Below are 25,168 nucleotides of genomic sequence, written 5' to 3' on the forward strand. Positions count from 1 at the left end.
TCCATTTGTGGAGATGAGCTCCTGGACTCCCGTTAAGAAGACATGTTGTCAACCTCTAGATCCCTTACATGCCTGCACTTTTCGGCTTGCTGCTGCTGCAATCCACGCGTTTTAGATCTGCATAACTCCACCTCTTTAAACACAGCACCTTCACCCCCTGCTGTTCCCACCCGCCTCAACACCGTTGGAAGGGAGGAGAACCAATTAAGGCGGGGGGTGGGGTGGAACGAGCAGCTGTCTACCCTTAGCAGGAGGGCTCCTGATTACATACCTCTCCTGCTGCTGCTGCTGCTGGCTGTCCAGCAGCAGACTGAAGGTGGCTGCTGCTGTGCACAGGTATATAAAGGCTCAGAGCCTATTATGACACGCGCAGCCAGCGTTCCATTGCCACATTCCATCTACTGCAGGCAGGATACCTGGCTGGCTGAATGTCGCTGAGAAGCTCACAGAGACCGCCATAAGCAACAGTTTAACAGAATGCCACAGACTAATCAACCAAACTTTTTGGGTTGGGTTCTCTTTTATAGTCTGCAGGCATTAAATGAAAGAAGTCAGTGTTCCAGCAGAAGGAGACAACGTTTCAGAAAAGGCATTGTAGCAAACCAAAAAAGAAATTTTAAGCGCAGCAGAGTAACCAGCGCACATACCTGTTAGCTCAGGTGAGTTTAAAAGGCTGCTGTTGATAACAAGGGCATTTGCTAAATAGATGGTGTGTGTGCAACAATATACTGAAAGGTCAATTATATTGTGCAGCTTATCTCACCACCTGTAGTTATTTAGGTGAAAGCTCCAAAATGCTTGCCTAATATGTCTGTTTATCCAAAAGGAAGTAAAAAGGGAGAGCTAGAAAGATAGCATTGCATCACATTACATGGCAATGCAATGCACAGTTGCTGAAGTTGAACCAAAATGAGCTTGTAATCTGGCTTCTGCAACTTTGAACATGAAAAATCCAATGAGGAGAAGAAAAGCAGAGCCAAAGAGTCCATCCCAAAATCCGACAAACAAGCAAAATGAACAAAAAACATTGAATTCAATTCTTTCTGATTTTAGAAACTGCATTAAAGAAGGGGTGCACCGGTCCTGGAGATACTGCAATACCAGGTCAATGCGTGGAGTGGACAGAGCAAGCTCTTTTTCCATCTCCCTGTTCTAAAAATCCATTTAATATATGGTCCCCAGATAGGGGACGTATCAGATATTAAACTGATAAGAACAGATACTACACTTGATCTTAGCCAAAAGGCCGAGAAGCGATAACCAGAATTGGTTTCAAACTACGGAGCCACCCAAGGATCCTAAAAAGTCCATTTGTGGAGATGAGCTCCTGGACTCCCGTTAAGAAGACATGTTGTCAACCTCTAGATCCCTTACATGCCTGCACTTTTCGGCTTGCTGCTGCTGCAATCCACGCGTTTTAGATCTGCATAACTCCACCTCTTTAAACACAGCACCTTCACCCCCTGCTGTTCCCACCCGCCTCAACACCGTTGGAAGGGAGGAGAACCAATTAAGGCGGGGGGTGGGGTAGAACGAGCAGCTGTCTACCCTTAGCAGGAGGGCTCCTGATTACATACCTCTCCTGCTGCTGCTGCTGCTGGCTGTCCAGCAGCAGACTGAAGGTGGCTGCTGCTGTGCACAGGTATATAAAGGCTCAGAGCCTATTATGACACGCGCAGCCAGCGTTCCATTGCCACATTCCATCTACTGCAGGCAGGATACCTGGCTGGCTGAATGTCGCTGAGAAGCTCACAGAGACCGCCATAAGCAACAGTTTAACAGAATGCCACAGACTAATCAACCAAACTTTTTGGGTTGGGTTCTCTTTTATAGTCTGCAGGCATTAAATGAAAGAAGTCAGTGTTCCAGCAGAAGGAGACAACGTTTCAGAAAAGGCATTGTAGCAAACCAAAAAAGAAATTTTAAGCGCAGCAGAGTAACCAGCGCACATACCTGTTAGCTCAGGTGAGTTTAAAAGGCTGCTGTTGATAACAAGGGCATTTGCTAAATAGATGGTGTGTGTGCAACAATATACTGAAAGGTCAATTATATTGTGCAGCTTATCTCACCACCTGTAGTTATTTAGGTGAAAGCTCCAAAATGCTTGCCTAATATGTCTGTTTATCCAAAAGGAAGTAAAAAGGGAGAGCTAGAAAGATAGCATTGCATCACATTACATGGCAATGCAATGCACAGTTGCTGAAGTTGAACCAAAATGAGCTTGTAATCTGGCTTCTGCAACTTTGAACATGAAAAATCCAATGAGGAGAAGAAAAGCAGAGCCAAAGAGTCCATCCCAAAATCCGACAAACAAGCAAAATGAACAAAAAACATTGAATTCAATTCTTTCTGATTTTAGAAACTGCATTAAAGAAGGGGTGCACCGGTCCTGGAGATACTGCAATACCAGGTCAATGCGTGGAGTGGACAGAGCAAGCTCTTTTTCCATCTCCCTGTTCTAAAAATCCATTTAATATATGGTCCCCAGATAGGGGACGTATCAGATATTAAACTGATAAGAACAGATACTACACTTGATCTTAGCCAAAAGGCCGAGAAGCGATAACCAGAATTGGTTTCAAACTACGGAGCCACCCAAGGATCCTAAAAAGTCCATTTGTGGAGATGAGCTCCTGGACTCCCGTTAAGAAGACATGTTGTCAACCTCTAGATCCCTTACATGCCTGCACTTTTTGGCTTGCTGCTGCTGCAATCCACGCGTTTTAGATCTGCATAACTCCACCTCTTTAAACACAGCACCTTCACCCCCTGCTGTTCCCACCCGCCTCAACACCGTTGGAAGGGAGGAGAACCAATTAAGGCGGGGGGTGGGGTGGAACGAGCAGCTGTCTACCCTTAGCAGGAGGGCTCCTGATTACATACCTCTCCTGCTGCTGCTGCTGGCTGTCCAGCAGCAGACTGAAGGTGGCTGCTGCTGTGCACAGGTATATAAAGGCTCAGAGCCTATTATGACACGCGCAGCCAGCGTTCCATTGCCACATTCCATCTACTGCAGGCAGGATACCTGGCTGGCTGAATGTCGCTGAGAAGCTCACAGAGACCGCCATAAGCAACAGTTTAACAGAATGCCACAGACTAATCAACCAAACTTTTTGGGTTGGGTTCTCTTTTATAGTCTGCAGGCATTAAATGAAAGAAGTCAGTGTTCCAGCAGAAGGAGACAACGTTTCAGAAAAGGCATTGTAGCAAACCAAAAAAGAAATTTTAAGCGCAGCAGAGTAACCAGCGCACATACCTGTTAGCTCAGGTGAGTTTAAAAGGCTGCTGTTGATAACAAGGGCATTTGCTAAATAGATGGTGTGTGTGCAACAATATACTGAAAGGTCAATTATATTGTGCAGCTTATCTCACCACCTGTAGTTATTTAGGTGAAAGCTCCAAAATGCTTGCCTAATATGTCTGTTTATCCAAAAGGAAGTAAAAAGGGAGAGCTAGAAAGATAGCATTGCATCACATTACATGGCAATGCAATGCACAGTTGCTGAAGTTGAACCAAAATGAGCTTGTAATCTGGCTTCTGCAACTTTGAACATGAAAAATCCAATGAGGAGAAGAAAAGCAGAGCCAAAGAGTCCATCCCAAAATCCGACAAACAAGCAAAATGAACAAAAAACATTGAATTCAATTCTTTCTGATTTTAGAAACTGCATTAAAGAAGGGGTGCACCGGTCCTGGAGATACTGCAATACCAGGTCAATGCGTGGAGTGGACAGAGCAAGCTCTTTTTCCATCTCCCTGTTCTAAAAATCCATTTAATATATGGTCCCCAGATAGGGGACGTATCAGATATTAAACTGATAAGAACAGATACTACACTTGATCTTAGCCAAAAGGCCGAGAAGCGATAACCAGAATTGGTTTCAAACTACGGAGCCACCCAAGGATCCTAAAAAGTCCATTTGTGGAGATGAGCTCCTGGACTCCCGTTAAGAAGACATGTTGTCAACCTCTAGATCCCTTACATGCCTGCACTTTTCGGCTTGCTGCTGCTGCAATCCACGCGTTTTAGATCTGCATAACTCCACCTCTTTAAACACAGCACCTTCACCCCCTGCTGTTCCCACCCGCCTCAACACCGTTGGAAGGGAGGAGAACCAATTAAGGCGGGGGGTGGGGTGGAACGAGCAGCTGTCTACCCTTAGCAGGAGGGCTCCTGATTACATACCTCTCCTGCTGCTGCTGCTGCTGGCTGTCCAGCAGCAGACTGAAGGTGGCTGCTGCTGTGCACAGGTATATAAAGGCTCAGAGCCTATTATGACACGCGCAGCCAGCGTTCCATTGCCACATTTCATCTACTGCAGGCAGGATACCTGGCTGGCTGAATGTCGCTGAGAAGCTCACAGAGACCGCCATAAGCAACAGTTTAACAGAATGCCACAGACTAATCAACCAAACTTTTTGGGTTGGGTTCTCTTTTATAGTCTGCAGGCATTAAATGAAAGAAGTCAGTGTTCCAGCAGAAGGAGACAACGTTTCAGAAAAGGCATTGTAGCAAACCAAAAAAGAAATTTTAAGCGCAGCAGAGTAACCAGCGCACATACCTGTTAGCTCAGGTGAGTTTAAAAGGCTGCTGTTGATAACAAGGGCATTTGCTAAATAGATGGTGTGTGTGCAACAATATACTGAAAGGTCAATTATATTGTGCAGCTTATCTCACCACCTGTAGTTATTTAGGTGAAAGCTCCAAAATGCTTGCCTAATATGTCTGTTTATCCAAAAGGAAGTAAAAAGGGAGAGCTAGAAAGATAGCATTGCATCACATTACATGGCAATGCAATGCACAGTTGCTGAAGTTGAACCAAAATGAGCTTGTAATCTGGCTTCTGCAACTTTGAACATGAAAAATCCAATGAGGAGAAGAAAAGCAGAGCCAAAGAGTCCATCCCAAAATCCGACAAACAAGCAAAATGAACAAAAAACATTGAATTCAATTCTTTCTGATTTTAGAAACTGCATTAAAGAAGGGGTGCACCGGTCCTGGAGATACTGCAATACCAGGTCAATGCGTGGAGTGGACAGAGCAAGCTCTTTTTCCATCTCCCTGTTCTAAAAATCCATTTAATATATGGTCCCCAGATAGGGGACGTATCAGATATTAAACTGATAAGAACAGATACTACACTTGATCTTAGCCAAAAGGCCGAGAAGCGATAACCAGAATTGGTTTCAAACTACGGAGCCACCCAAGGATCTTAAAAAGTCCATTTGTGGAGATGAGCTCCTGGACTCCCGTTAAGAAGACATGTTGTCAACCTCTAGATCCCTTACATGCCTGCACTTTTCGGCTTGCTGCTGCTGCAATCCACGCGTTTTAGATCTGCATAACTCCACCTCTTTAAACACAGCACCTTCACCCCCTGCTGTTCCCACCCGCCTCAACACCGTTGGAAGGGAGGAGAACCAATTAAGGCGGGGGGTGGGGTGGAACGAGCAGCTGTCTACCCTTAGCAGGAGGGCTCCTGATTACATACCTCTCCTGCTGCTGCTGCTGCTGGCTGTCCAGCAGCAGACTGAAGGTGGCTGCTGCTGTGCACAGGTATATAAAGGCTCAGAGCCTATTATGACACGCGCAGCCAGCGTTCCATTGCCACATTCCATCTACTGCAGGCAGGATACCTGGCTGGCTGAATGTCGCTGAGAAGCTCACAGAGACCGCCATAAGCAACAGTTTAACAGAATGCCACAGACTAATCAACCAAACTTTTTGGGTTGGGTTCTCTTTTATAGTCTGCAGGCATTAAATGAAAGAAGTCAGTGTTCCAGCAGAAGGAGACAACGTTTCAGAAAAGGCATTGTAGCAAACCAAAAAAGAAATTTTAAGCGCAGCAGAGTAACCAGCGCACATACCTGTTAGCTCAGGTGAGTTTAAAAGGCTGCTGTTGATAACAAGGGCATTTGCTAAATAGATGGTGTGTGTGCAACAATATACTGAAAGGTCAATTATATTGTGCAGCTTATCTCACCACCTGTAGTTATTTAGGTGAAAGCTCCAAAATGCTTGCCTAATATGTCTGTTTATCCAAATGGAAGTAAAAAGGGAGAGCTAGAAAGATAGCATTGCATCACATTACATGGCAATGCAATGCACAGTTGCTGAAGTTGAACCAAAATGAGCTTGTAATCTGGCTTCTGCAACTTTGAACATGAAAAATCCAATGAGGAGAAGAAAAGCAGAGCCAAAGAGTCCATCCCAAAATCCGACAAACAAGCAAAATGAACAAAAAACATTGAATTCAATTCTTTCTGATTTTAGAAACTGCATTAAAGAAGGGGTGCACCGGTCCTGGAGATACTGCAATACCAGGTCAATGCGTGGAGTGGACAGAGCAAGCTCTTTTTCCATCTCCCTGTTCTAAAAATCCATTTAATATATGGTCCCCAGATAGGGGACGTATCAGATATTAAACTGATAAGAACAGATACTACACTTGATCTTAGCCAAAAGGCCGAGAAGCGATAACCAGAATTGGTTTCAAACTACGGAGCCACCCAAGGATCCTAAAAAGTCCATTTGTGGAGATGAGCTCCTGGACTCCCGTTAAGAAGACATGTTGTCAACCTCTAGATCCCTTACATGCCTGCACTTTTCGGCTTGCTGCTGCTGCAATCCACGCGTTTTAGATCTGCATAACTCCACCTCTTTAAACACAGCACCTTCACCCCCTGCTGTTCCCACCCGCCTCAACACCGTTGGAAGGGAGGAGAACCAATTAAGGCGGGGGGTGGGGTGGAACGAGCAGCTGTCTACCCTTAGCAGGAGGGCTCCTGATTACATACCTCTCCTGCTGCTGCTGCTGCTGGCTGTCCAGCAGCAGACTGAAGGTGGCTGCTGCTGTGCACAGGTATATAAAGGCTCAGAGCCTATTATGACACGCGCAGCCAGCGTTCCATTGCCACATTCCATCTACTGCAGGCAGGATACCTGGCTGGCTGAATGTCGCTGAGAAGCTCACAGAGACCGCCATAAGCAACAGTTTAACAGAATGCCACAGACTAATCAACCAAACTTTTTGGGTTGGGTTCTCTTTTATAGTCTGCAGGCATTAAATGAAAGAAGTCAGTGTTCCAGCAGAAGGAGACAACGTTTCAGAAAAGGCATTGTAGCAAACCAAAAAAGAAATTTTAAGCGCAGCAGAGTAACCAGCGCACATACCTGTTAGCTCAGGTGAGTTTAAAAGGCTGCTGTTGATAACAAGGGCATTTGCTAAATAGATGGTGTGTGTGCAACAATATACTGAAAGGTCAATTATATTGTGCAGCTTATCTCACCACCTGTAGTTATTTAGGTGAAAGCTCCAAAATGCTTGCCTAATATGTCTGTTTATCCAAAAGGAAGTAAAAAGGGAGAGCTAGAAAGATAGCATTGCATCACATTACATGGCAATGCAATGCACAGTTGCTGAAGTTGAACCAAAATGAGCTTGTAATCTGGCTTCTGCAACTTTGAACATGAAAAATCCAATGAGGAGAAGAAAAGCAGAGCCAAAGAGTCCATCCCAAAATCCGACAAACAAGCAAAATGAACAAAAAACATTGAATTCAATTCTTTCTGATTTTAGAAACTGCATTAAAGAAGGGGTGCACCGGTCCTGGAGATACTGCAATACCAGGTCAATGCGTGGAGTGGACAGAGCAAGCTCTTTTTCCATCTCCCTGTTCTAAAAATCCATTTAATATATGGTCCCCAGATAGGGGACGTATCAGATATTAAACTGATAAGAACAGATACTACACTTGATCTTAGCCAAAAGGCCGAGAAGCGATAACCAGAATTGGTTTCAAACTACGGAGCCACCCAAGGATCCTAAAAAGTCCATTTGTGGAGATGAGCTCCTGGACTCCCGTTAAGAAGACATGTTGTCAACCTCTAGATCCCTTACATGCCTGCACTTTTCGGCTTGCTGCTGCTGCAATCCACGCGTTTTAGATCTGCATAACTCCACCTCTTTAAACACAGCACCTTCACCCCCTGCTGTTCCCACCCGCCTCAACACCGTTGGAAGGGAGGAGAACCAATTAAGGCGGGGGGTGGGGTGGAACGAGCAGCTGTCTACCCTTAGCAGGAGGGCTCCTGATTACATACCTCTCCTGCTGCTGCTGCTGCTGGCTGTCCAGCAGCAGACTGAAGGTGGCTGCTGCTGTGCACAGGTATATAAAGGCTCAGAGCCTATTATGACACGCGCAGCCAGCGTTCCATTGCCACATTCCATCTACTGCAGGCAGGATACCTGGCTGGCTGAATGTCGCTGAGAAGCTCACAGAGACCGCCATAAGCAACAGTTTAGCAGAATGCCACAGACTAATCAACCAAACTTTTTGGGTTGGGTTCTCTTTTATAGTCTGCAGGCATTAAATGAAAGAAGTCAGTGTTCCAGCAGAAGGAGACAACGTTTCAGAAAAGGCATTGTAGCAAACCAAAAAAGAAATTTTAAGCGCAGCAGAGTAACCAGCGCACATACCTGTTAGCTCAGGTGAGTTTAAAAGGCTGCTGTTGATAACAAGGGCATTTGCTAAATAGATGGTGTGTGTGCAACAATATACTGAAAGGTCAATTATATTGTGCAGCTTATCTCACCACCTGTAGTTATTTAGGTGAAAGCTCCAAAATGCTTGCCTAATATGTCTGTTTATCCAAAAGGAAGTAAAAAGGGAGAGCTAGAAAGATAGCATTGCATCACATTACATGGCAATGCAATGCACAGTTGCTGAAGTTGAACCAAAATGAGCTTGTAATCTGGCTTCTGCAACTTTGAACATGAAAAATCCAATGAGGAGAAGAAAAGCAGAGCCAAAGAGTCCATCCCAAAATCCGACAAACAAGCAAAATGAACAAAAAACATTGAATTCAATTCTTTCTGATTTTAGAAACTGCATTAAAGAAGGGGTGCACCGGTCCTGGAGATACTGCAATACCAGGTAAATGCGTGGAGTGGACAGAGCAAGCTCTTTTTCCATCTCCCTGTTCTAAAAATCCATTTAATATATGGTCCCCAGATAGGGGACGTATCAGATATTAAACTGATAAGAACAGATACTACACTTGATCTTAGCCAAAAGGCCGAGAAGCGATAACCAGAATTGGTTTCAAACTACGGAGCCACCCAAGGATCCTAAAAAGTCCATTTGTGGAGATGAGCTCCTGGACTCCCGTTAAGAAGACATGTTGTCAACCTCTAGATCCCTTACATGCCTGCACTTTTCGGCTTGCTGCTGCTGCAATCCACGCGTTTTAGATCTGCATAACTCCACCTCTTTAAACACAGCACCTTCACCCCCTGCTGTTCCCACCCGCCTCAACACCGTTGGAAGGGAGGAGAACCAATTAAGGCGGGGGGTGGGGTGGAACGAGCAGCTGTCTACCCTTAGCAGGAGGGCTCCTGATTACATACCTCTCCTGCTGCTGCTGCTGCTGGCTGTCCAGCAGCAGACTGAAGGTGGCTGCTGCTGTGCACAGATATATAAAGGCTCAGAGCCTATTATGACACGCGCAGCCAGCGTTCCATTGCCACATTCCATCTACTGCAGGCAGGATACCTGGCTGGCTGAATGTCGCTGAGAAGCTCACAGAGACCGCCATAAGCAACAGTTTAACAGAATGCCACAGACTAATCAACCAAACTTTTTGGGTTGGGTTCTCTTTTATAGTCTGCAGGCATTAAATGAAAGAAGTCAGTGTTCCAGCAGAAGGAGACAACGTTTCAGAAAAGGCATTGTAGCAAACCAAAAAAGAAATTTTAAGCGCAGCAGAGTAACCAGCGCACATACCTGTTAGCTCAGGTGAGTTTAAAAGGCTGCTGTTGATAACAAGGGCATTTGCTAAATAGATGGTGTGTGTGCAACAATATACTGAAAGGTCAATTATATTGTGCAGCTTATCTCACCACCTGTAGTTATTTAGGTGAAAGCTCCAAAATGCTTGCCTAATATGTCTGTTTATCCAAAAGGAAGTAAAAAGGGAGAGCTAGAAAGATAGCATTGCATCACATTACATGGCAATGCAATGCACAGTTGCTGAAGTTGAACCAAAATGAGCTTGTAATCTGGCTTCTGCAACTTTGAACATGAAAAATCCAATGAGGAGAAGAAAAGCAGAGCCAAAGAGTCCATCCCAAAATCCGACAAACAAGCAAAATGAACAAAAAACATTGAATTCAATTCTTTCTGATTTTAGAAACTGCATTAAAGAAGGGGTGCACCGGTCCTGGAGATACTGCAATACCAGGTCAATGCGTGGAGTGGACAGAGCAAGCTCTTTTTCCATCTCCCTGTTCTAAAAATCCATTTAATATATGGTCCCCAGATAGGGGACGTATCAGATATTAAACTGATAAGAACAGATACTACACTTGATCTTAGCCAAAAGGCCGAGAAGCGATAACCAGAATTGGTTTCAAACTACGGAGCCACCCAAGGATCCTAAAAAGTCCATTTGTGGAGATGAGCTCCTGGACTCCCGTTAAGAAGACATGTTGTCAACCTCTAGATCCCTTACATGCCTGCACTTTTCGGCTTGCTGCTGCTGCAATCCACGCGTTTTAGATCTGCATAACTCCACCTCTTTAAACACAGCACCTTCACCCCCTGCTGTTCCCACCCGCCTCAACACCGTTGGAAGGGAGGAGAACCAATTAAGGCGGGGGGTGGGGTGGAACGAGCAGCTGTCTACCCTTAGCAGGAGGGCTCCTGATTACATACCTCTCCTGCTGCTGCTGCTGCTGGCTGTCCAGCAGCAGACTGAAGGTGGCTGCTGCTGTGCACAGGTATATAAAGGCTCAGAGCCTATTATGACACGCGCAGCCAGCGTTCCATTGCCACATTCCATCTACTGCAGGCAGGATACCTGGCTGGCTGAATGTCGCTGAGAAGCTCACAGAGACCGCCATAAGCAACAGTTTAACAGAATGCCACAGACTAATCAACCAAACTTTTTGGGTTGGGTTCTCTTTTATAGTCTGCAGGCATTAAATGAAAGAAGTCAGTGTTCCAGCAGAAGGAGACAACGTTTCAGAAAAGGCATTGTAGCAAACCAAAAAAGAAATTTTAAGCGCAGCAGAGTAACCAGCGCACATACCTGTTAGCTCAGGTGAGTTTAAAAGGCTGCTGTTGATAACAAGGGCATTTGCTAAATAGATGGTGTGTGTGCAACAATATACTGAAAGGTCAATTATATTGTGCAGCTTATCTCACCACCTGTAGTTATTTAGGTGAAAGCTCCAAAATGCTTGCCTAATATGTCTGTTTATCCAAAAGGAAGTAAAAAGGGAGAGCTAGAAAGATAGCATTGCATCACATTACATGGCAATGCAATGCACAGTTGCTGAAGTTGAACCAAAATGAGCTTGTAATCTGGCTTCTGCAACTTTGAACATGAAAAATCCAATGAGGAGAAGAAAAGCAGAGCCAAAGAGTCCATCCCAAAATCCGACAAACAAGCAAAATGAACAAAAAACATTGAATTCAATTCTTTCTGATTTTAGAAACTGCATTAAAGAAGGGGTGCACCGGTCCTGGAGATACTGCAATACCAGGTCAATGCGTGGAGTGGACAGAGCAAGCTCTTTTTCCATCTCCCTGTTCTAAAAATCCATTTAATATATGGTCCCCAGATAGGGGACGTATCAGATATTAAACTGATAAGAACAGATACTACACTTGATCTTAGCCAAAAGGCCGAGAAGCGATAACCAGAATTGGTTTCAAACTACGGAGCCACCCAAGGATCCTAAAAAGTCCATTTGTGGAGATGAGCTCCTGGACTCCCGTTAAGAAGACATGTTGTCAACCTCTAGATCCCTTACATGCCTGCACTTTTCGGCTTGCTGCTGCTGCAATCCACGCGTTTTAGATCTGCATAACTCCACCTCTTTAAACACAGCACCTTCACCCCCTGCTGTTCCCACCCGCCTCAACACCGTTGGAAGGGAGGAGAACCAATTAAGGCGGGGGGTGGGGTGGAACGAGCAGCTGTCTACCCTTAGCAGGAGGGCTCCTGATTACATACCTCTCCTGCTGCTGCTGCTGCTGGCTGTCCAGCAGCAGACTGAAGGTGGCTGCTGCTGTGCACAGGTATATAAAGGCTCAGAGCCTATTATGACACGCGCAGCCAGCGTTACATTGCCACATTCCATCTACTGCAGGCAGGATACCTGGCTGGCTGAATGTCGCTGAGAAGCTCACAGAGACCGCCATAAGCAACAGTTTAACAGAATGCCACAGACTAATCAACCAAACTTTTTGGGTTGGGTTCTCTTTTATAGTCTGCAGGCATTAAATGAAAGAAGTCAGTGTTCCAGCAGAAGGAGACAACGTTTCAGAAAAGGCATTGTAGCAAACCAAAAAAGAAATTTTAAGCGCAGCAGAGTAACCAGCGCACATACCTGTTAGCTCAGGTGAGTTTAAAAGGCTGCTGTTGATAACAAGGGCATTTGCTAAATAGATGGTGTGTGTGCAACAATATACTGAAAGGTCAATTATATTGTGCAGCTTATCTCACCACCTGTAGTTATTTAGGTGAAAGCTCCAAAATGCTTGCCTAATATGTCTGTTTATCCAAAAGGAAGTAAAAAGGGAGAGCTAGAAAGATAGCATTGCATCACATTACATGGCAATGCAATGCACAGTTGCTGAAGTTGAACCAAAATGAGCTTGTAATCTGGCTTCTGCAACTTTGAACATGAAAAATCCAATGAGGAGAAGAAAAGCAGAGCCAAAGAGTCCATCCCAAAATCCGACAAACAAGCAAAATGAACAAAAAACATTGAATTCAATTCTTTCTGATTTTAGAAACTGCATTAAAGAAGGGGTGCACCGGTCCTGGAGATACTGCAATACCAGGTCAATGCGTGGAGTGGACAGAGCAAGCTCTTTTTCCATCTCCCTGTTCTAAAAATCCATTTAATATATGGTCCCCAGATAGGGGACGTATCAGATATTAAACTGATAAGAACAGATACTACACTTGATCTTAGCCAAAAGGCCGAGAAGCGATAACCAGAATTGGTTTCAAACTACGGAGCCACCCAAGGATCCTAAAAAGTCCATTTGTGGAGATGAGCTCCTGGACTCCCGTTAAGAAGACATGTTGTCAACCTCTAGATCCCTTACATGCCTGCACTTTTCGGCTTGCTGCTGCTGCAATCCACGCGTTTTAGATCTGCATAACTCCACCTCTTTAAACACAGCACCTTCACCCCCTGCTGTTCCCACCCGCCTCAACACCGTTGGAAGGGAGGAGAACCAATTAAGGCGGGGGGTGGGGTGGAACGAGCAGCTGTCTACCCTTAGCAGGAGGGCTCCTGATTACATACCTCTCCTGCTGCTGCTGCTGCTGGCTGTCCAGCAGCAGACTGAAGGTGGCTGCTGCTGTGCACAGGTATATAAAGGCTCAGAGCCTATTATGACACGCGCAGCCAGCGTTCCATTGCCACATTCCATCTACTGCAGGCAGGATACCTGGCTGGCTGAATGTCGCTGAGAAGCTCACAGAGACCGCCATAAGCAACAGTTTAACAGAATGCCACAGACTAATCAACCAAACTTTTTGGGTTGGGTTCTCTTTTATAGTCTGCAGGCATTAAATGAAAGAAGTCAGTGTTCCAGCAGAAGGAGACAACGTTTCAGAAAAGGCATTGTAGCAAACCAAAAAAGAAATTTTAAGCGCAGCAGAGTAACCAGCGCACATACCTGTTAGCTCAGGTGAGTTTAAAAGGCTGCTGTTGATAACAAGGGCATTTGCTAAATAGATGGTGTGTGTGCAACAATATACTGAAAGGTCAATTATATTGTGCAGCTTATCTCACCACCTGTAGTTATTTAGGTGAAAGCTCCAAAATGCTTGCCTAATATGTCTGTTTATCCAAAAGGAAGTAAAAAGGGAGAGCTAGAAAGATAGCATTGCATCACATTACATGGCAATGCAATGCACAGTTGCTGAAGTTGAACCAAAATGAGCTTGTAATCTGGCTTCTGCAACTTTGAAAATGAAAAATCCAATGAGGAGAAGAAAAGCAGAGCCAAAGAGTCCATCCCAAAATCCGACAAACAAGCAAAATGAACAAAAAACATTGAATTCAATTCTTTCTGATTTTAGAAACTGCATTAAAGAAGGGGTGCACCGGTCCTGGAGATACTGCAATACCAGGTCAATGCGTGGAGTGGACAGAGCAAGCTCTTTTTCCATCTCCCTGTTCTAAAAATCCATTTAATATATGGTCCCCAGATAGGGGACGTATCAGATATTAAACTGATAAGAACAGATACTACACTTGATCTTAGCCAAAAGGCCGAGAAGCGATAACCAGAATTGGTTTCAAACTACGGAGCCACCCAAGGATCCTAAAAAGTCCTTTTGTGGAGATGAGCTCCTGGACTCCCGTTAAGAAGACATGTTGTCAACCTCTAGATCCCTTACATGCCTGCACTTTTCGGCTTGCTGCTGCTGCAATCCACGCGTTTTAGATCTGCATAACTCCACCTCTTTAAACACAGCACCTTCACCCCCTGCTGTTCCCACCCGCCTCAACACCGTTGGAAGGGAGGAGAACCAATTAAGGCGGGGGGTGGGGTGGAACGAGCAGCTGTCTACCCTTAGCAGGAGGGCTCCTGATTACATACCTCTCCTGCTGCTGCTGCTGCTGGCTGTCCAGCAGCAGACTGAAGGTGGCTGCTGCTGTGCACAGGTATATAAAGGCTCAGAGCCTATTATGACACGCGCAGCCAGCGTTCCATTGCCACATTCCATCTACTGCAGGCAGGATACCTGGCTGGCTGAATGTCGCTGAGAAGCTCACAGAGACCGCCATAAGCAACAGTTTAACAGAATGCCACAGACTAATCAACCAAACTTTTTGGGTTGGGTTCTCTTTTATAGTCTGCAGGCATTAAATGAAAGAAGTCAGTGTTCCAGCAGAAGGAGACAACGTTTCAGAAAAGGCATTGTAGCAAACCAAAAAAGAAATTTTAAGCGCAGCAGAGTAACCAGCGCACATACCTGTTAGCTCAGGTGAGTTTAAAAGGCTGCTGTTGATAACAAGGGCATTTGCTAAATAGATGGTGTGTGTGCAACAATATACTGAAAGGTCAATTATATTGTGCAGCTTATCTCACCACCTGTAGTTATTTAGGTGAAAGCTCCAAAATGCTTGCCTAATATGTCTGTTTATCCAAAAGGAAGTAAAAAGGGAGAGCTAGAAAGATAGCATTGCATCACATTACATGGCAATGCAATGCACAGTTGCTGAAGTTGAACCAAAATGAGCTTGTAATCTGGCTTCTGCAACTTTGAACATGAAAAATCCAATGAGGAGAAGAAAAGCAGAGCCAAAGAGTCCATCCCAAAATCCGACAAACAAGCAAAATGAACAAAAAACATTGAATTCAATTCTTTCTGATTTTAGAAACTGCATTAAAGAAGGGGTGCACCGGTCCTGGAGATACTGCAATAGCAGGTCAATGCTGGAGTGGACAGAGCAAGCTCTTTTTCCATCTCCCTGTTCTAAAAATCCATTTAATATATGGTCCCCAGATAGGGGACGTATCAGATATTAAACTGATAAGAACAGATACTACACTTGATCTTAGCCAAAAGGCCGAGAAGCGATAACCAGAATTGCTTTCAAACTACGGAGCCACCCAAGGATCCTAAAAAGTCCATTTGTGGAGATGAGCTCCTGGACTCCCGTTAAGAAGACATGTTGTCAACCTCTAGATCCCTTACATGCCTGCAATTTTCGGCTTGCTGCTGCTGCAATCCACGCGTTTTAGATCTGCATAACTCCACCTCTTTAAACACAGCACCTTCACCCCCTGCTGTTCCCACCCGCCTCAACACCGTTGGAAGGGAGGAGAACCAATTAAGGCGGGGGGTGGGGTGGAACGAGCAGCTGTCTACCCTTAGCAGGAGGGCTCCTGATTACATACCTCTCCTGCTGCTGCTGCTGGCTGTCCAGCAGCAGACTGAAGGTGGCTGCTGCTGTGCACAGGTATATAAAGGCTCAGAGCCTATTATGACACGCGCAGCCAGCGTTCCATTGCCACATTCCATCTACTGCAGGCAGGATACCTGGCTGGCTGAATGTCGCTGAGAAGCTCACAGAGACCGCCATAAGCAACAGTTTAACAGAATGCCCCAGACTAATCAACCAAACTTTTTGGGTTGGGTTCTCTTTTATAGTCTGCAGGCATTAAATGAAAGAAGTCAGTGTTCCAGCAGAAGGAGACAACGTTTCAGAAAAGGCATTGTAGCAAACCAAAAAAGAAATTTTAAGCGCAGCAGAGTAACCAGCGCACATACCTGTTAGCTCAGGTGAGTTTAAAAGGCTGCTGTTGATAACAAGGGCATTTGCTAAATAGATGGTGTGTGTGCAACAATATACTGAAAGGTCAATTATATTGTGCAGCTTATCTCACCACCTGTAGTTATTTAGGTGAAAGCTCCAAAATGCTTGCCTAATATGTCTGTTTATCCAAAAGGAAGTAAAAAGGGAGAGCTAGAAAGATAGCATTGCATCACATTACATGGCAATGCAATGCACAGTTGCTGAAGTTGAACCAAAATGAGCTTGTAATCTGGCTTCTGCAACTTTGAACATGAAAAATCCAATGAGGAGAAGAAAAGCAGAGCCAAAGAGTCCATCCCAAAATCCGACAAACAAGCAAAATGAACAAAAAACATTGAATTCAATTCTTTCTGATTTTAGAAACTGCATTAAAGAAGGGGTGCACCGGTCCTGGAGATACTGCAATACCAGGTCAATGCGTGGAGTGGACAGAGCAAGCTCTTTTTCCATCTCCCTGTTCTAAAAATCCATTTAATATATGGTCCCCAGATAGGGGACGTATCAGATATTAAACTGATAAGAACAGATACTACACTTGATCTTAGCCAAAAGGCCAAGAAGCGATAACCAGAATTGGTTTCAAACTACGGAGCCACCCAAGGATCCTAAAAAGTCCATTTGTGGAGATGAGCTCCTGGACTCCCGTTAAGAAGACATGTTGTCAACCTCTAGATCCCTTACATGCCTGCACTTTTCGGCTTGCTGCTGCTGCAATCCACGCGTTTTAGATCTGCATAACTCCACCTCTTTAAACACAGCACCTTCACCCCCTGCTGTTCCCACCCGCCTCAACACCGTTGGAAGGGAGGAGAACCAATTAAGGCGGGGGGTGGGGTGGAACGAGCAGCTGTCTACCCTTAGCAGGAGGGCTCCTGATTACATACCTCTCCTGCTGCTGCTGCTGCTGGCTGTCCAGCAGCAGACTGAAGGTGGCTGCTGCTGTGCACAGGTATATAAAGGCTCAGAGCCTATTATGACACGCGCAGCCAGCGTTCCATTGCCACATTCCATCTACTGCAGGCAGGATACCTGGCTGGCTGAATGTCGCTGAGAAGCTCACAGAGACCGCCATAAGCAACAGTTTAACAGAATGCCACAGACTTATCAACCAAACTTTTTGGGTTGGGTTCTCTTTTATAGTCTGCAGGCATTAAATGAAAGAAGTCAGTGTTCCAGCAGAAGGAGACAACGTTTCAGAAAAGGCATTGTAGCAAACCAAAAAAGAAATTTTAAGCGCAGCAGAGTAACCAGCGCACATACCTGTTAGCTCAGGTGAGTTTAAAAGGCTGCTGTTGATAACAAGGGCATTTGCTAAATAGATGGTGTGTGTGCAACAATATACTGAAAGGTCAATTATATTGTGCAGCTTATCTCACCACCTGTAGTTATTTAGGTGAAAGCTCCAAAATGCTTGCCTAATATGTCTGTTTATCCAAAAGGAAGTAAAAAGGGAGAGCTAGAAAGATAGCATTGCATCACATTACATGGCAATGCAATGCACAGTTGCTGAAGTTGAACCAAAATGAGCTTGTAATCTGGCTTCTGCAACTTTGAACATGAAAAATCCAATGAGGAGAAGAAAAGCAGAGCCAAAGAGTCCATCCCAAAATCCGACAAACAAGCAAAATGAACAAAAAACATTGAATTCAATTCTTTCTGATTTTAGAAACTGCATTAAAGAAGGGGTGCACCGGTCCTGGAGATACTGCAATACCAGGTCAATGCGTGGAGTGGACAGAGCAAGCTCTTTTTCCATCTCCCTGTTCTAAAAATCCATTTAATATATGGTCCCCAGATAGGGGACGTATCAGATATTAAACTGATAAGAACAGATACTACACTTGATCTTAGCCAAAAGGCCGAGAAGCGATAACCAGAATTGGTTTCAAACTACGGAGCCACCCAAGGATCCTAAAAAGTCCATTTGTGGAGATGAGCTCCTGGACTCCCGTTAAGAAGACATGTTGTCAACCTCTAGATCCCTTACATGCCTGCACTTTTCGGCTTGCTGCTGCTGCAATCCACGCGTTTTAGATCTGCATAACTCCACCTCTTTAAACACAGCACCTTCACCCCCTGCTGTTCCCACCCGCCTCAACACCGTTGGAAGGGAGGAGAACCAATTAAGGCGGGGGGTGGGGTGGAACGAGCAGCTGTCTACCCTTAGCAGGAGGGCTCCTGATTACATACCTCTCCTGCTGCTGCTGCTGCTGGCTGTCCAGCAGCAGACTGAAGGTGGCTGCTGCTGTGCACAGGTATATAAAGGCTCAGAGCCTATTATGACACGCGCAGCCAGCGTTCCATTGCCACATTCCATCTACTGCAGGCAGGATACCTGGCTGGCTGAATGTCGCTGAGAAGCTCACAGAGACCGCCATAAGCAACAGTTTAACAGAATGCCACAGACTTATCAACCAAACTTTTTGGGTTGGGTTCTCTTTTATAGTCTGCAGGCATTAAATGAAAGAAGTCAGTGTTCCAGCAGAAGGAGACAACGTTTCAGAAAAGGCATTGTAGCAAACCAAAAAAGAAATTTTAAGCGCAGCAGAGTAACCAGCGCACATACCTGTTAGCTCAGGTGAGTTTAAAAGGCTGCTGTTGATAACAAGGGCATTTGCTAAATAGATGGTGTGTGTGCAACAATATACTGAAAGGTCAATTATATTGTGCAGCTTATCTCACCACCTGTAGTTATTTAGGTGAAAGCTCCAAAATGCTTGCCTAATATGTCTGTTTATCCAAAAGGAAGTAAAGAGGGAGAGCTAGAAAGATAGCATTGCATCACATTACATGGCAATGCAATGCACAGTTGCTGAAGTTGAACCAAAATGAGCTTGTAATCTGGCTTCTGCAACTTTGAACATGAAAAATCCAATGAGGAGAAGAAAAGCAGAGCCAAAGAGTCCATCCCAAAATCCGACAAACAAGCAAAATGAACAAAAAACATTGAATTCAATTCTTTCTGATTTTAGAAACTGCATTAAAGAAGGGTTGCACCGGTCCTGGAGATACTGCAATACCAGGTCAATGCGTGGAGTGGACAGAGCAAGCTCTTTTTCCATCTCCCTGTTCTAAAAATCCATTTAATATATGGTCCCCAGATAGGGGACGTATCAGATATTAAACTGATAAGAACAGATACTACACTTGATCTTAGCCAAAAGGCCGAGAAGCGATAACCAGAATTGGTTTCAAACTACGGAGCCACCCAAGGATCCTAAAAAGTCCATTTGTGGAGATGAGCTCCTGGACTCCCGTTAAGAAGACATGTTGTCAACCTCTAGATCCCTTACATGCCTGCACTTTTCGGCTTGCTGCTGCTGCAATCCACGCGTTTTAGATCTGCATAACTCCACCTCTTTAAACACAGCACCTTCACCCCCTGCTGTTCCCACCCGCCTCAACACCGTTGGAAGGGAGGAGAACCAATTAAGGCGGGGGGTGGGGTGGAACGAGCAGCTGTCTACCCTTAGCAGGAGGGCTCCTGATTACATACCTCTCCTGCTGCTGCTGCTGCTGGCTGTCCAGCAGCAGACTGAAGGTGGCTGCTGCTGTGCACAGGTATATAAAGGCTCAGAGCCTATTATGACACGCGCAGCCAGCGTTCCATTGCCACATTCCATCTACTGCAGGCAGGATACCTGGCTGGCTGAATGTCGCTGAGAAGCTCACAGAGACCGCCATAAGCAACAGTTTAACAGAATGCCACAGACTAATCAACCAAACTTTTTGGGTTGGGTTCTCTTTTATAGTCTGCAGGCATTAAATGAAAGAAGTCAGTGTTCCAGCAGAAGGAGACAACGTTTCAGAAAAGGCATTGTAGCAAACCAAAAAAGAAATTTTAAGCGCAGCAGAGTAACCAGCGCACATACCTGTTAGCTCAGGTGAGTTTAAAAGGCTGCTGTTGATAACAAGGGCATTTGCTAAATAGATGGTGTGTGTGCAACAATATACTGAAAGGTCAATTATATTGTGCAGCTTATCTCACCACCTGTAGTTATTTAGGTGAAAGCTCCAAAATGCTTGCCTAATATGTCTGTTTATCCAAAAGGAAGTAAAAAGGGAGAGCTAGAAAGATAGCATTGCATCACATTACATGGCAATGCAATGCACAGTTGCTGAAGTTGAACCAAAATGAGCTTGTAATCTGGCTTCTGCAACTTTGAACATGAAAAATCCAATGAGGAGAAGAAAAGCAAAGCCAAAGAGTCCATCCCAAAATCCGACAAACAAGCAAAATGAACAAAAAACATTGAATTCAATTCTTTCTGATTTTAGAAACTGCATTAAAGAAGGGGTGCACCGGTCCTGGAGATACTGCAATACCAGGTCAATGCGTGGAGTGGACAGAGCAAGCTCTTTTTCCATCTCCCTGTTCTAAAAATCCATTTAATATATGGTCCCCAGATAGGGGACGTATCAGATATTAAACTGATAAGAACAGATACTACACTTGATCTTAGCCAAAAGGCCGAGAAGCGATAACCAGAATTGGTTTCAAACTACGGAGCCACCCAAGGATCCTAAAAAGTCCATTTGTGGAGATGAGCTCCTGGACTCCCGTTAAGAAGACATGTTGTCAACCTCTAGATCCCTTACATGCCTGCACTTTTCGGCTTGCTGCTGCTGCAATCCACGCGTTTTAGATCTGCATAACTCCACCTCTTTAAACACAGCACCTTCACCCCCTGCTGTTCCCACCCGCCTCAACACCGTTGGAAGGGAGGAGAACCAATTAAGGCGGGGGGTGGGGTGGAACGAGCAGCTGTCTACCCTTAGCAGGAGGGCTCCTGATTACATACCTCTCCTGCTGCTGCTGCTGCTGGCTGTCCAGCAGCAGACTGAAGGTGGCTGCTGCTGTGCACAGGTATATAAAGGCTCAGAGCCTATTATGACACGCGCAGCCAGCGTTCCATTGCCACATTCCATCTACTGCAGGCAGGATACCTGGCTGGCTGAATGTCGCTGAGAAGCTCACAGAGACCGCCATAAGCAACAGTTTAACAGAATGCCACAGACTTATCAACCAAACTTTTTGGGTTGGGTTCTCTTTTATAGTCTGCAGGCATTAAATGAAAGAAGTCAGTGTTCCAGCAGAAGGAGACAACGTTTCAGAAAAGGCATTGTAGCAAACCAAAAAAGAAATTTTAAGCGCAGCAGAGTAACCAGCGCACATACCTGTTAGCTCAGGTGAGTTTAAAAGGCTGCTGTTGATAACAAGGGCATTTGCTAAATAGATGGTGTGTGTGCAACAATATACTGAAAGGTCAATTATATTGTGCAGCTTATCTCACCACCTGTAGTTATTTAGGTGAAAGCTCCAAAATGCTTGCCTAATATGTCTGTTTATCCAAAAGGAAGTAAAAAGGGAGAGCTAGAAAGATAGCATTGCATCACATTACATGGCAATGCAATGCACAGTTGCTGAAGTTGAACCAAAATGAGCTTGTAATCTGGCTTCTGCAACTTTGAACATGAAAAATCCAATGAGGAGAAGAAAAGCAGAGCCAAAGAGTCCATCCCAAAATCCGACAAACAAGCAAAATGAACAAAAAACATTGAATTCAATTCTTTCTGATTTTAGAAACTGCATTAAAGAAGGGGTGCACCGGTCCTGGAGATACTGCAATACCAGGTCAATGCGTGGAGTGGACAGAGCAAGCTCTTTTTCCATCTCCCTGTTCTAAAAATCCATTTAATATATGGTCCCCAGATAGGGGACGTATCAGATATTAAACTGATAAGAACAGATACTACACTTGATCTTAGCCAAAAGGCCGAGAAGCGATAACCAGAATTGGTTTCAAACTACGGAGCCACCCAAGGATCCTAAAAAGTCCATTTGTGGAGATGAGCTCCTGGACTCCCGTTAAGAAGACATGTTGTCAACCTCTAGATCCCTTACATGCCTGCACTTTTCGGCTTGCTGCTGCTGCAATCCACGCGTTTTAGATCTGCATAACTCCACCTCTTTAAACACAGCACCTTCACCCCCTGCTGTTCCCACCCGCCTCAACACCGTTGGAAGGGAGGAGAACCAATTAAGGCGGGGGGTGGGGTGGAACGAGCAGCTGTCTACCCTTAGCAGGAGGGCTCCTGATTACATACCTCTCCTGCTGCTGCTGCTGCTGGCTGTCCAGCAGCAGACTGAAGGTGGCTGCTGCTGTGCACAGGTATATAAAGGCTCAGAGCCTATTATGACACGCGCAGCCAGCGTTCCATTGCCACATTCCATCTACTGCAGGCAGGATACCTGGCTGGCTGAATGTCGCTGAGAAGCTCACAGAGACCGCCATAAGCAACAGTTTAACAGAATGCCACAGACTAATCAACCAAACTTTTTGGGTTGGGTTCTCTTTTATAGTCTGCAGGCATTAAATGAAAGAAGTCAGTGTTCCAGCAGAAGGAGACAACGTTTCAGAAAAGGCATTGTAGCAAACCAAAAAAGAAATTTTAAGCGCAGCAGAGTAACCAGCGCAGATACCTGTTAGCTCAGGTGAGTTTAAAAGGCTGCTGTTGATAACAAGGGCATTTGCTAAATAGATGGTGTGTGTGCAACAATATACTGAAAGGTCAATTATATTGTGCAGCTTATCTCACCACCTGTAGTTATTTAGGTGAAAGCTCCAAAATGCTTGCCTAATATGTCTGTTTATCCAAAAGGAAGTAAAAAGGGAGAGCTAGAAAGATAGCATTGCATCACATTACATGGCAATGCAATGCACAGTTGCTGAAGTTGAACCAAAATGAGCTTGTAATCTGACTTCTGCAACTTTGAACATGAAAAATCCAATGAGGAGAAGAAAAGCAGAGCCAAAGAGTCCATCCCAAAATCCGACAAACAAGCAAAATGAACAAAAAACATTGAATTCAATTCTTTCTGATTTTAGAAACTGCATTAAAGAAGGGGTGCACCGGTCCTGGAGATACTGCAATACCAGGTCAATGCGTGGAGTGGACAGAGCAAGCTCTTTTTCCATCTCCCTGTTCTAAAAATCCATTTAATATATGGTCCCCAGATAGGGGACGTATCAGATATTAAACTGATAAGAACAGATACTACACTTGATCTTAGCCAAAAGGCCGAGAAGAGATAACCAGAATTGGTTTCAAACTACGGAGCCACCCAAGGATCCTAAAAAGTCCATTTGTGGAGATGAGCTCCTGGACTCCCGTTAAGAAGACATGTTGTCAACCTCTAGATCCCTTACATGCCTGCACTTTTCGGCTTGTTGCTGCTGCAATCCACGCGTTTTAGATCTGCATAACTCCACCTCTTTAAACACAGCACCTTCACCCCCTGCTGTTCCCACCCGCCTCAACACCGTTGGAAGGGAGGAGAACCAATTAAGGCGGGGGGTGGGGTGGAACGAGCAGCTGTCTACCCTTAGCAGGAGGGCTCCTGATTACATACCTCTCCTGCTGCTGCTGCTGCTGGCTGTCCAGCAGCAGACTGAAGGTGGCTGCTGCTGTGCACAGGTATATAAAGGCTCAGAGCCTATTATGACACGCGCAGCCAGCGTTCCATTGCCACATTCCATCTACTGCAGGCAGGATACCTGGCTGGCTGAATGTCGCTGAGAAGCTCACAGAGACCGCCATAAGCAACAGTTTAACAGAATGCCACAGACTAATCAACCAAACTTTTTGGGTTGGGTTCTCTTTTATAGTCTGCAGGCATTAAATGAAAGAAGTCAGTGTTCCAGCAGAAGGAGACAACGTTTCAGAAAAGGCATTGTAGCAAACCAAAAAAGAAATTTTAAGCGCAGCAGAGTAACCAGCGCACATACCTGTTAGCTCAGGTGAGTTTAAAAGGCTGCTGTTGATAACAAGGGCATTTGCTAAATAGATGGTGTGTGTGCAACAATATACTGAAAGGTCAATTATATTGTGCAGCTTATCTCACCACCTGTAGTTATTTAGGTGAAAGCTCCAAAATGCTTGCCTAATATGTCTGTTTATCCAAAAGGAAGTAAAAAGGGAGAGCTAGAAAGATAGCATTGCATCACATTACATGGCAATGCAATGCACAGTTGCTGAAGTTGAACCAAAATGAGCTTGTAATCTGGCTTCTGCAACTTTGAACATGAAAAATCCAATGAGGAGAAGAAAAGCAGAGCCAAAGAGTCCATCCCAAAATCCGACAAACAAGCAAAATGAACAAAAAACATTGAATTCAATTCTTTCTGATTTTAGAAACTGCATTAAAGAAGGGGTGCACCGGTCCTGGAGATACTGCAATACCAGGTCAATGCGTGGAGTGGACAGAGCAAGCTCTTTTTCCATCTCAATGTTCTAAAAATCCATTTAATATATGGTCCCCAGATAGGGGACGTATCAGATATTAAACTGATAAGAACAGATACTACACTTGATCTTAGCCAAAAGGCCGAGAAGCGATAACCAGAATTGGTTTCAAACTACGGAGCCACCCAAGGATCCTAAAAAGTCCATTTGTGGAGATGAGCTCCTGGACTCCCGTTAAGAAGACATGTTGTCAACCTCTAGATCCCTTACATGCCTGCACTTTTCGGCTTGCTGCTGCTGCAATCCACGCGTTTTAGATCTGCATAACTCCACCTCTTTAAACACAGCACCTTCACCCCCTGCTGTTCCCACCCGCCTCAACACCGTTGGAAGGGAGGAGAACCAATTAAGGCGGGGGGTGGGGTGGAACGAGCAGCTGTCTACCCTTAGCAGGAGGGCTCCTGATTACATACCTCTCCTGCTGCTGCTGCTGCTGGCTGTCCAGCAGCAGACTGAAGGTGGCTGCTGCTGTGCACAGGTATATAAAGGCTCAGAGCCTATTA

General features: G+C 45.0%; 19 non-coding genes across 19 annotated transcripts; all 19 read right to left on the reverse strand.

Moving 5' to 3' along the window:
• Window positions 1–1,067: 1,067 nt before the first annotated feature.
• On the reverse strand, window positions 1,068–1,258 carry LOC141151362 (U2 spliceosomal RNA). Its single transcript, XR_012247047.1, has one exon. It is a non-coding gene; the product is annotated as a U2 spliceosomal RNA (small nuclear RNA).
• A 1,115-nt stretch (window positions 1,259–2,373) lies between these two features.
• On the reverse strand, window positions 2,374–2,564 carry LOC141151364 (U2 spliceosomal RNA). Its single transcript, XR_012247049.1, has one exon. It is a non-coding gene; the product is annotated as a U2 spliceosomal RNA (small nuclear RNA).
• Window positions 2,565–3,676: 1,112 nt separating this feature from the next.
• Window positions 3,677–3,867, reverse strand: LOC141151365 (U2 spliceosomal RNA). Its single transcript, XR_012247050.1, has one exon. It is a non-coding gene; the product is annotated as a U2 spliceosomal RNA (small nuclear RNA).
• Window positions 3,868–4,982: 1,115 nt separating this feature from the next.
• On the reverse strand, window positions 4,983–5,173 carry LOC141151366 (U2 spliceosomal RNA). Its single transcript, XR_012247051.1, has one exon. It is a non-coding gene; the product is annotated as a U2 spliceosomal RNA (small nuclear RNA).
• A 1,115-nt stretch (window positions 5,174–6,288) lies between these two features.
• On the reverse strand, window positions 6,289–6,479 carry LOC141151367 (U2 spliceosomal RNA). The gene has a single exon (XR_012247052.1). It is a non-coding gene; the product is annotated as a U2 spliceosomal RNA (small nuclear RNA).
• Window positions 6,480–7,594: 1,115 nt separating this feature from the next.
• LOC141151368 (U2 spliceosomal RNA) lies at window positions 7,595–7,785 on the reverse strand. Its single transcript, XR_012247053.1, has one exon. It is a non-coding gene; the product is annotated as a U2 spliceosomal RNA (small nuclear RNA).
• A 1,115-nt stretch (window positions 7,786–8,900) lies between these two features.
• On the reverse strand, window positions 8,901–9,091 carry LOC141149744 (U2 spliceosomal RNA). The gene has a single exon (XR_012246030.1). It is a non-coding gene; the product is annotated as a U2 spliceosomal RNA (small nuclear RNA).
• A 1,115-nt stretch (window positions 9,092–10,206) lies between these two features.
• Window positions 10,207–10,397, reverse strand: LOC141151369 (U2 spliceosomal RNA). The gene has a single exon (XR_012247054.1). It is a non-coding gene; the product is annotated as a U2 spliceosomal RNA (small nuclear RNA).
• A 1,115-nt stretch (window positions 10,398–11,512) lies between these two features.
• LOC141151370 (U2 spliceosomal RNA) lies at window positions 11,513–11,703 on the reverse strand. The gene has a single exon (XR_012247055.1). It is a non-coding gene; the product is annotated as a U2 spliceosomal RNA (small nuclear RNA).
• Window positions 11,704–12,818: 1,115 nt separating this feature from the next.
• On the reverse strand, window positions 12,819–13,009 carry LOC141151371 (U2 spliceosomal RNA). The gene has a single exon (XR_012247056.1). It is a non-coding gene; the product is annotated as a U2 spliceosomal RNA (small nuclear RNA).
• Window positions 13,010–14,124: 1,115 nt separating this feature from the next.
• On the reverse strand, window positions 14,125–14,315 carry LOC141151372 (U2 spliceosomal RNA). Its single transcript, XR_012247057.1, has one exon. It is a non-coding gene; the product is annotated as a U2 spliceosomal RNA (small nuclear RNA).
• A 1,115-nt stretch (window positions 14,316–15,430) lies between these two features.
• On the reverse strand, window positions 15,431–15,620 carry LOC141150150 (U2 spliceosomal RNA). Its single transcript, XR_012246418.1, has one exon. It is a non-coding gene; the product is annotated as a U2 spliceosomal RNA (small nuclear RNA).
• A 1,112-nt stretch (window positions 15,621–16,732) lies between these two features.
• Window positions 16,733–16,923, reverse strand: LOC141149415 (U2 spliceosomal RNA). The gene has a single exon (XR_012245714.1). It is a non-coding gene; the product is annotated as a U2 spliceosomal RNA (small nuclear RNA).
• Window positions 16,924–18,038: 1,115 nt separating this feature from the next.
• Window positions 18,039–18,229, reverse strand: LOC141151373 (U2 spliceosomal RNA). Its single transcript, XR_012247058.1, has one exon. It is a non-coding gene; the product is annotated as a U2 spliceosomal RNA (small nuclear RNA).
• A 1,115-nt stretch (window positions 18,230–19,344) lies between these two features.
• LOC141149438 (U2 spliceosomal RNA) lies at window positions 19,345–19,535 on the reverse strand. The gene has a single exon (XR_012245735.1). It is a non-coding gene; the product is annotated as a U2 spliceosomal RNA (small nuclear RNA).
• Window positions 19,536–20,650: 1,115 nt separating this feature from the next.
• On the reverse strand, window positions 20,651–20,841 carry LOC141151376 (U2 spliceosomal RNA). The gene has a single exon (XR_012247060.1). It is a non-coding gene; the product is annotated as a U2 spliceosomal RNA (small nuclear RNA).
• A 1,115-nt stretch (window positions 20,842–21,956) lies between these two features.
• On the reverse strand, window positions 21,957–22,147 carry LOC141151377 (U2 spliceosomal RNA). Its single transcript, XR_012247061.1, has one exon. It is a non-coding gene; the product is annotated as a U2 spliceosomal RNA (small nuclear RNA).
• Window positions 22,148–23,262: 1,115 nt separating this feature from the next.
• On the reverse strand, window positions 23,263–23,453 carry LOC141149431 (U2 spliceosomal RNA). Its single transcript, XR_012245729.1, has one exon. It is a non-coding gene; the product is annotated as a U2 spliceosomal RNA (small nuclear RNA).
• Window positions 23,454–24,568: 1,115 nt separating this feature from the next.
• LOC141149972 (U2 spliceosomal RNA) lies at window positions 24,569–24,759 on the reverse strand. Its single transcript, XR_012246247.1, has one exon. It is a non-coding gene; the product is annotated as a U2 spliceosomal RNA (small nuclear RNA).
• Between the last annotated feature and the right edge of the window lie 409 nt (window positions 24,760–25,168).

The sequence above is a fragment of the Phyllobates terribilis genome, unplaced genomic scaffold (genome assembly GCF_046119375.1).
Source record: "Phyllobates terribilis strain yellow unplaced genomic scaffold, ASM4611937v1 Scaffold_5__5_contigs__length_657084704, whole genome shotgun sequence".
NCBI classification, from domain to species: domain Eukaryota; kingdom Metazoa; phylum Chordata; class Amphibia; order Anura; family Dendrobatidae; genus Phyllobates; species Phyllobates terribilis.